The following is a 9444-nucleotide window of genomic DNA, read 5'->3' on the forward strand; positions in this document are numbered from 1 at the left end:
TCCGGTTTTTAACGCCCGTCCTCTTTGTATAATATATATATATATATATACACGTGTTATGTATAATATATCTCCCGTAGCCGTTTCTCTCTTCTCGACGATTCCAGCGGTTCCTTGTTTTCGCCTGTTATTGCTGGCACAGAGATCGAACACGCGACATGTATATAACATATCGGTTTCTTTGCTCTGTACCAACGACGAAAACGCACGGGAACTCACGCAAGTGGAAAAGCGAGCGCGAGACGTACACAACGGGGTGAATTTATTACTCGGGGACTGGACGACCGGCGATACGTTAGGATGCGCGGTCCAGCGATAGACGACGAAGAGACATGGGATGACCAACGATCTCTTTTTCTCTAAAACTCGGAGCGCCGAATCGCCTTAAAGCAAAAAAAAATCACACGCGCGTACGTCGTACGTACGGCGCGTGTATACCTCGTCTCTAATCAAGTTTCGTTAGTCTTTCTCGAGCCTCGCCAAAGAGGATCGTTCTCTTCCTCTGCGCGATCTCTCCGTGCCAATGTCAGAGATTATTCTCTCTTTCGCACGACGACGAAAACGACTATTTTCGACGATCCGAACAACTTTGTAACGGACTCACATGCACATCTTAAAATCGGGTACAGAAACGTTGCGCAACACCGTGAGCTTTTCTCTTCTTCGTCACCCTTAAATATAGCCGATCGTAGACGCACGCTAGATCGTAACACACACTTTTCGTTGATTTCCGACGAACGTGGCTTTGGGCCAGGCGCGCGGGCAGAGAGATACGCGACCGACGGGGAAAAATTCGTCCCGATACATGTACGCGTACTCTCCGATCTCCGCGCAACGCTGGGGATCATCTCCCTAAGTCATCAGCGTTCGAAGAAATCTCGTGTGTCCGTTCCCGGATCTACGGCTTTCTCTGGGTTCACGAAGAACAGAAAAAAGCACAGAGGATGAAAAACGCAACGACGACCCATCGATGCGACGGTCCTCGTTGTCTTCTCGTCAGTCGTCTCGCGCCTGCAGAATACATCTCTGCCGCACGAACAGACGGAGTGGGTATTCGATCCCTGGGGCTGTACGAGTAAAAACATCTTGATGAAAAGACGGTTGTGTTTCTTTAAGGCACACAGTTTTTCGTTACGCCACCAAGTTTAGGTTTAGGTTTTAATATCTTGGTTCTCTTTTCTCTCCTCTCTCGACTGACTTTGTTCAAAAATATTTTTGCTTTCTCTCAGTCTCGCCAAAAATTCATTTAAGACGACGTCGGGGGCGCGGTCATTCGTGCTTATCGAAGACTAACAAAACGTAGCAGAGGCTGATACAAAAAGAAAAAAAAAATCGGCCACGAAGAAAACTCGCTCTGTGTATCTCGATAACCGCGTCGACGACGACGGTTCTCTCCGCGCTCTTTTAATTCGTATCCTTCTTCTTGCGCTTCGTCCGACTCAGAAACGTTCGTAAAACACGAACGACGGCGGGTTGTCAAGCCAAGAAGGGACAGAGAAGAGACGGAGGTAGTTTTGCGAGTCTCCCGTGAACGCGATAGATTTTTCATATATATTTGTATCGAGAGCATGCGTACGCCGGTCTCCACACGATCCAGCGACGAACGCCGACGAACGTCCAACAATCGCTCGTACGTCGCGTACGAGCCCTCGACCGCTCTTTAATTCGTATTCTTTTGCTTGGCGCTCGTCCTCCGACTCGGAAACGTTCGTTTAAAGATAAAACGAACGACGGCGGGCTGTCGACGAGGCAAGAAAGAACAGAGAGAGACGGACCGAGAGCAACGATACGCAACGCAAGCAGTCTTAGGTTTACGTGAGCAACCCTCAGCCAGGCGTGGTCCAGGAATTGTATCCGTGGACCGCAATGTGCGTTCGAAATGTCGATGTTCATGTGTCCTGCAGTTCACACGTTGACGCGCAATTAGCTGCGTTCTTCATCGACCCACGAGCCAAGTGATCCACCGTTCAGGGTAATCGTTTATGCATGGATTTTTGTTTGTGTACTCAGGTTTTTGTACTCTTATTCTCGGTTCGAAAGAAGCCGATATCCGACAAACGTCCGACCAACGGGAATCGAACGCGCGGAAGTCGCCATATGATTGACGACACGAAAATACGTTCGAAAACGAAATCGGACGGACTGCGCGACGACACACGCAGCCCGCCGACCGGGCGTAAAGTGCATTATAATATATAACAACCAACGAGATCGAAGCTCCGTTCGTCAGGAAACGACGGGGATATAACACCCGATTCTGAATCCTCTGTACAGCACACGATCTCGCGAAGAAAGCGCACGGTGGCTAGCCCATGATATATATATATGTTCGTTCCTCTCGTCCAGTTATTCGAAGCAAACAGCCGATATGCATCTCCATCGTTCGGGTAAAAAAAAATCGATGGGACGCGCACGGTCGTAGTCTTCCTCGCGCGGTCGTTTCTTCCCGATAGCCAGAAGCAGAGTTTGAAAAACTCTAGCGACGGAACGAGGCATTAGACTCTCGACAACGAGGATAGAGAGACGGCCGGCGATCCCCTCTGAATCGACTTCGGTGGTTCAGGTAAAAATAAAAAAAATCGATGGGACGCGCACGGTCGTCGTTCCTCTTCCTCGCGCGCGGTCTATTCTTCCCGATAGCCAGAAGCAGAGTTTGAAAAACTCTAGCGACGGAACGAGGCATTAGACTCGCGACAACGAGGATAGAGAGACGGCCGGCGGTCCCCTCTGAATCCACTTTGGTCGCTCAGGTAAAAATAAAAAAAAATTCGAAAGGGACGCGCACGGTCGTCCTTCCTCTTCCTCGCGCGGTCTTTTCTTCCCGATAGCCAGAAGCAGAGTTTGAAAAACTCTAGCGACGGAACGAGGCATTAGACTCTCGACAACGAGGATAGAGAGACGGCCGGCGGTCCCCTCCGAACGGATGGCGACAACGACGACTAAAGCGCGAAAAATCGCGACGAAAAGGAACGCATCTCCGTTCAGGTGTATGTGTGTGCGTGCGTTTAAAAAAAATTCGATGGGACTCGCAGCCATCGGCCTCGCGCGGTCGTTTCTTCCCGATATCCAGAAGCAGAGTTTGAAAAACTCTAGCGACGGAACGAGGCATATGACTCACGACAACGAGGATATGGACAGGCGGTCCCCTCTGAACGGGTCGACGAGACGATGGTAAAAGAGACGAACCGGACGAAACTTCCGTCGATCAGGTAAAAATAAAAAAAAATTCGATGGGACGCGCACGGTCGTCGTCGTCGTCTTCCTCGCGCGGTCGTTTCTTCCCGATAGCCAGAAGCAGAGTTTGAAAAACTCTAGCGACGGAACGAGGCATATGACTCACGACAACGAGGATAGAGAGACGGCCGGCGGTCCCCTCTGAATCGACTTCGGTGGTTCAGGTAAAAATAAAAAAAATCGATGGGACGCGCACGGTCGTCCTTCCTCTTCCTCGCGCGCGCGGTCTATTCTTCCCGATAGCCAGAAGCAGAGTTTGAAAAACTCTAGCGACGGAACGAGGCATTAGACTCGCGAGGATAGAGAGACGGCCGGCGGTCCCCTCCGAACCAACTTCGTCTAGTTAAGAATCGTTACTCTTTACCATCACTCGCACTGGTATATATCTTTTCGGGCCAACATCCACGCAATGCGTTTTCGTTCTAGGTTACCCGATCCACGAGTACGAACGTACAACGTGGTTTCGTTTTGTCGAACATCGTATATCGTTCGCCGTTGAAACGAACGACAACGAAACGACATAGGAAGAACGAACGCCCTTTGGGTAGGAAGCACGTTTCGAGGAACGACGAGAGTTTGGAGAGACGCGCGAGATAGCTGGAGACGCGCAGATATAGGTATCCATGGATCTTCGAAGAGAACCTTCGAAGATATATAATTCGGTATCCTTTTTTTCTGCGGCTCGCTATTCGCGTTCTTTCGCTCTCGTCGACGACTCGTTATAGACGCTTCGTTCGATCCCAAAGAGCAGTCTTCCTTATGTCCCGTTGCTAGGAGGTGAGGCCTACGCAACGCAACTACGAAATATAGAAGAGGTGTGAGCAGTGATCTCTCCGACACGAGGCACTTTAGAGATTTTAGTTTATATATTATATTGTTCGTTCGTTGGATTTCCACGATGCAAATACGAAATACGAGATCGTGACGGCGGGTCTTTCTGTGTACGACCTCACGCAGGCGCCTCGATCGCATTTCTCATTACACGTGGTTTCCACTGTAACTTTTAGTTTTTTCGATATGTGTTCAGCTCAAGTTCCCTCACATATCGTTATTATTATTATTATTATTAATAGTAGCGGTTTCGTGTTATAGGATTCGGAGACGGCGGGTCTTTCTGTGTACGACCTCACGCAAGCGCCTCGAGAATCTTTTTAAGTTTTTCGTTTGTTATAATATTATTCGGAGACGGCGGGTCTTTCTGTGTACGACCTCACGCAGGCGCCTCGAGAATATTTTTAAGTTTTTCGTTTGTTATAATATTATTCGGAGACGGCGGGTCTTTCTGTGTACGACCTCACGCAGGCGCCTCGAATTATTCGTGTAAAAGTATATCTCTTCATCCCGATGATCGAGAGAGAGTGCCACACTCTTCGTATAGTTTCGTAACTGGAGCGTCTCTCACCTCCTTATTGTAAAAAATTTGGCTTTTGTCAAAGTATATAGCTTGTTAATACGTCGTATATACTTTGTGTCGATATAGGAGGAGTACGGCTCCTTACCGACGATATTATATATATTTTATTATACAGTGTTCAAGTCAAATATATTCTTTGTGTTTTTGTATTTTTCGTTAATGATCCTTCCGCAGGTTCACCTACGGAAACCTTGTTACGACTTTTACTTCCTCTAAATGATCAAGTTTGGTCATCTTCCCGGTAACATCGGCAATGCTTATCACATTGGCCGCGCACCAGTCCGAAGACCTCACTAAATCATTCAATCGGTAGTAGCGACGGGCGGTGTGTACAAAGGGCAGGGACGTAATCAACGCGAGCTTATGACTCGCGCTTACTGGGAATTCCTCGTTCATGGGGAATAATTGCAAGCCCCAATCCCTAGCACGAAGGAGGTTCAGCGGGTTACCCGGGCCTTTCGGCCAGGGAAAACACGCTGATTCCTTCAGTGTAGCGCGCGTGCGGCCCAGAACATCTAAGGGCATCACAGACCTGTTATTGCTCAATCTCGTGCGGCTAGAAGCCGCCTGTTCCTCTAAGAAGATTTGTTTGTACGTTGGTAGTAAAAACCCGCCGACCGAAGCCGGGGGCCTTCGAGATACCATAATTTACGTCTATTTAGCAGGCTAGAGTCTCGTTCGTTATCGGAATTAACCAGACAAATCGCTCCACCAACTAAGAACGGCCATGCACCACCACCCACCGAATCAAGAAAGAGCTATCAATCTGTCAATCCTTCCGGTGTCCGGGCCTGGTGAGGTTTCCCGTGTTGAGTCAAATTAAGCCGCAGGCTCCACTCCTGGTGGTGCCCTTCCGTCAATTCCTTTAAGTTTCAGCTTTGCAACCATACTTCCCCCGGAACCCAAAAGCTTTGGTTTCCCGGAAGCTGCCCGCCGAGTCATCGGAGGAACTTCGGCGGATCGCTGGCTGGCATCGTTTATGGTTAGAACTAGGGCGGTATCTGATCGCCTTCGAACCTCTAACTTTCGTTCTTGATTAATGAAAACATTTTTGGCAAATGCTTTCGCTTCTGTCCGTCTTGCGACGATCCAAGAATTTCACCTCTAACGTCGCAATACGAATGCCCCCATCTGTCCCTATTAATCATTACCTCGGGGCTCCGAAAACCAACAAAATAGAACCGAGGTCCTATTCCATTATTCCATGCACACAGTATTCAGGCGAAGGTAGCCTGCTTTAAGCACTCTAATTTGTTCAAAGTAAACGTATCGGCCCACCTCGACACTCAGTGAAGAGCACCGCGATGGGATATTAGTTGGACCGCCCCGCGAGGAGCTAAGCCCACCGATAGGACGTACCACATAATGCCAGTTAAACACCGCGAGCGGTGAACCGACACTGTGACACACAGATTCAACTACGAGCTTTTTAACCGCAACAACTTTAATATACGCTATTGGAGCTGGAATTACCGCGGCTGCTGGCACCAGACTTGCCCTCCAATTGGTCCTCGTTAAAGGATTTAAAGTGTACTCATTCCGATTACGGGGCCTCGGATGAGTCCCGTATCGTTATTTTTCGTCACTACCTCCCCGTGCCGGGAGTGGGTAATTTGCGCGCCTGCTGCCTTCCTTGGATGTGGTAGCTGTTTCTCAGGCTCCCTCTCCGGAATCGAACCCTGATTCCCCGTTACCCGTTACAACCATGGTAGGCGCAGAACCTACCATCGACAGTTGATAAGGCAGACATTTGAAAGATGCGTCGCCGGTGCTAGATGACCATGCGATCAGCACAAAGTTATTCAGAGTCACCAAAACAAACGATGGACGAACGGACGAGCCATCCGCCACCGATTGGTTTTGATCTAATAAAAGCATTCGTACCATCTCTGGTACGAATCTGTTTGCATGTATTAGCTCTAGAATTACCACAGTTATCCAAGTAAGTTTAAGTATGATCTAAGAAACCATAACTGATTTAATGAGCCATTCGCGGTTTCACCTTAATGCGGCATGTACTGAGACATGCATGGCTTAATCTTTGAGACAAGCATATGACTACTGGCAGGATCAACCAGGGAACTTTGTATTTTATATATATATTAGAGTCAAAAGACTCTCTTTTTAAAATAGCCTCAGAGTGTCGTAGGTGGGTCCGTAACACCGTACGACGAGACTTTTCGTTCTTAGTGAACGTTCGACGACACCCTTTTAATTCCCGTTGTAACGTCGAACGCCACTACTCTCTCTCCTCTCATTTCGCCACTCTCTTTACTTTCTTTCGTTCGTTTGATTGTTTGTGTGGAATATTTTAAGATCATTCTGTTCATAGGATCATTCTGTAAGAATGGTTTGTTGGTTGAACGAATATGCCTTAGCGGTAAAAAGCACGTAAACTGCATGCTGAACGTACCGTCCTCGTAAGAAACATATTCGTTCGTTCTTTTGATATTCTCCAATCAGAAAGAACGCACTTCCTAAAAGGTAGTACGCTCCCCATTAGCCTTTCGTATGTTTAAAACGTACTGCGTACGCTATAACATAAGTTTTGGAACGGTCTCTGCCGAACCAGCATGAATTGATACTCAGTTAGTAACAAGCACACTGCCCTAACTTTTTTTAAAGTTAGTGCGAGCATACAGGATCCAGCTTCCCGACTAAGGGGAACCTTGCCACGTTATTTGGTCATTACGTCCAGGACAGCGACCCGCGGCGCAGCAGTGTAGAGAAAGAGTCGATACGAGAACGAAGGAACAGTCGAGAAATAGCAAAAAAGTTCACTAAGACTCGAGGAGCGGTGACTGAATTCTCAACCGAGGCCGTAGAATAGCCACGCGCTCGACGCTGTTCCGTCCGGACCGTCCGACTCGACGTGTCTCTTATAGATACCAAAGCGCCGGCCGGACGGTCGGCGCCGGCCGGGCCAGCGGCCGGGCGCTTACCATGTAAAACCTCCGTTAGAGCGTACCGTCGGACTTAGTCTCTGAAACGCTCGACCACTTTTTTCGAATAAACTACCCTTAGAAAACATCCTATCGTCGAGATATTTTAACGCACCGCTTATTTTAATATTTCAAACGAGTTTTTATCGAAAAATTTAATTTTTTTTTTTTTTTCAAAATCGCATCAGTAAACCACCTCTTTTAACGAATACGGACAAAAACCACGTTCTTAATCGATTAGAACACGTTAAAACAACGAGAAATATGCAAAAAAATATATACCTTGCAACGTTAATTAACGAAAAAATTAAACAAATATCGCAGTCGTGTCAGTTCGACGGACACTAATTTTTTAAAAAATTCGAAAAAAACGTTTAATCCAGTTGTATTTAATAGAGATATAACCGTTTCTGCAAAAATATTTATACCTTATAACGCTTTTTAACGAAATAACTCGAAATAAGCTTTTCGGACTTTTCCGCCGGCCGAAATTTTTCTAAGTCCCAACGTACCGTCGGACTTAGTCTCTGAAACGCTCGACCACTTTGTTCCAATAAAGTACCGTTATAAAACGTCCTATCGTCGAGATATTTTAACGCACCGCTTATTTTAATATTTTAAACGAGTTTTTATCGAAAAATTTAATTTTTTTTTTTTTTCAAAATCGCATCAGTAAACCACCTCTTTTAACGAATACGGACAAAAACCACGTTCTTAATCGATTAGAACACGTTGAAACAACGAGAAATATGCAAAAAAATATATACCTTGCAACGTTAATTAACGAAATAATTAAACAAATATCGCAGTCGTGTCAGTTCGTCGAACACAAATTTTTTAAAAAATTCGAAAAAACGTTTAATCCAGTTGTATTTAATAGAGATATAACCGTTTCCGCAAAAATATTTATACCTTATAACGCTTTTTAACGAAATAACTCGAAATAAGTATTTCGGACTTTTCCGCCGGCCGAAATTTTTCTAAGTCCCAACGTACCGGTCCAGAATGAGACAAAGTTCCAAAGGCCCGGTCGTATCCGTCCGTTTTTTTTTAACCTTCCACGGACGAAATAAACGTTTAATCCCGACGTAAAATACAATAATATAGCGATTTATATAAAAATATTCATACCTCATAACGCTTTTTAACGAAATAACTCGAAAAAACTTTTCGGTCCGAAATTTTTCTAAGTCCCTACGTACCGCTCGAGAATGCGACTAAGTTCCAACGTCCCGGGCGCGATCATACTTTTTTTATATAACTTTTCAGCGACGAAATAAATGCTTAATCCCGATGTAAAACGTCATTTTAAAGCGATTTATGCAAGAATATTCGCACCTTATAACGCTTTTAAGCGAAATAACTCGAAAAAACCTTTCGAATAAAAAATTTTTTTTTAACGTTTTCGGGACCAAATAAACGTTTAATCCCGACGTAAAATATAATAATATAGCGATTTATATAAAAATATTCGTACCTTATAACACTTTTAAGCGAAATAACTCGAAAAAACTTTTCGGTCCGAAATTTTTCTAAGTCCCAACGTACCGGTCCAGAATGAGACTAAGTTCCAACGTCCCGGACGAGTTCGCACTTTTTTTATATAACTTTCCAGCGACGAAATAAACGCTTAATCCCGACGTAAAAAGTCATTTTAAAGCGATTTATGCAAGAATATTCGTACCTTATAACGCTTTTTAACGAAATAACTCGAAAAAACCTTTCGAATAAAAAATTTTTTTTTAACGTTTTCAGGACCAAATAAACGTTTAATCCCGACGTAAAATATAATAATACAACGATTTATATAAAAATATTAATACCTCATAACGCTTTTTAACGAAATAACTCGAA

The 9444-nt window shown here is 45.4% G+C and overlaps 2 non-coding genes across 2 annotated transcripts; both read right to left on the reverse strand.

Annotated features, from left to right (window-relative positions):
* Nucleotides 1-1820: 1820 nt before the first annotated feature.
* Nucleotides 1821-1975, reverse strand: LOC139997384 (5.8S ribosomal RNA). Its single transcript, XR_011802767.1, has one exon. It is a non-coding gene; the product is annotated as a 5.8S ribosomal RNA (ribosomal RNA).
* Nucleotides 1976-4805: 2830 nt separating this feature from the next.
* Nucleotides 4806-6729, reverse strand: LOC139997386 (small subunit ribosomal RNA). The gene has a single exon (XR_011802769.1). It is a non-coding gene; the product is annotated as a small subunit ribosomal RNA (ribosomal RNA).
* Between the last annotated feature and the right edge of the window lie 2715 nt (nucleotides 6730-9444).

This window comes from Bombus fervidus, unplaced genomic scaffold, assembly GCF_041682495.2.
Source record: "Bombus fervidus isolate BK054 unplaced genomic scaffold, iyBomFerv1 scaffold0075, whole genome shotgun sequence".
Lineage (NCBI taxonomy): Eukaryota > Metazoa > Arthropoda > Insecta > Hymenoptera > Apidae > Bombus > Bombus fervidus.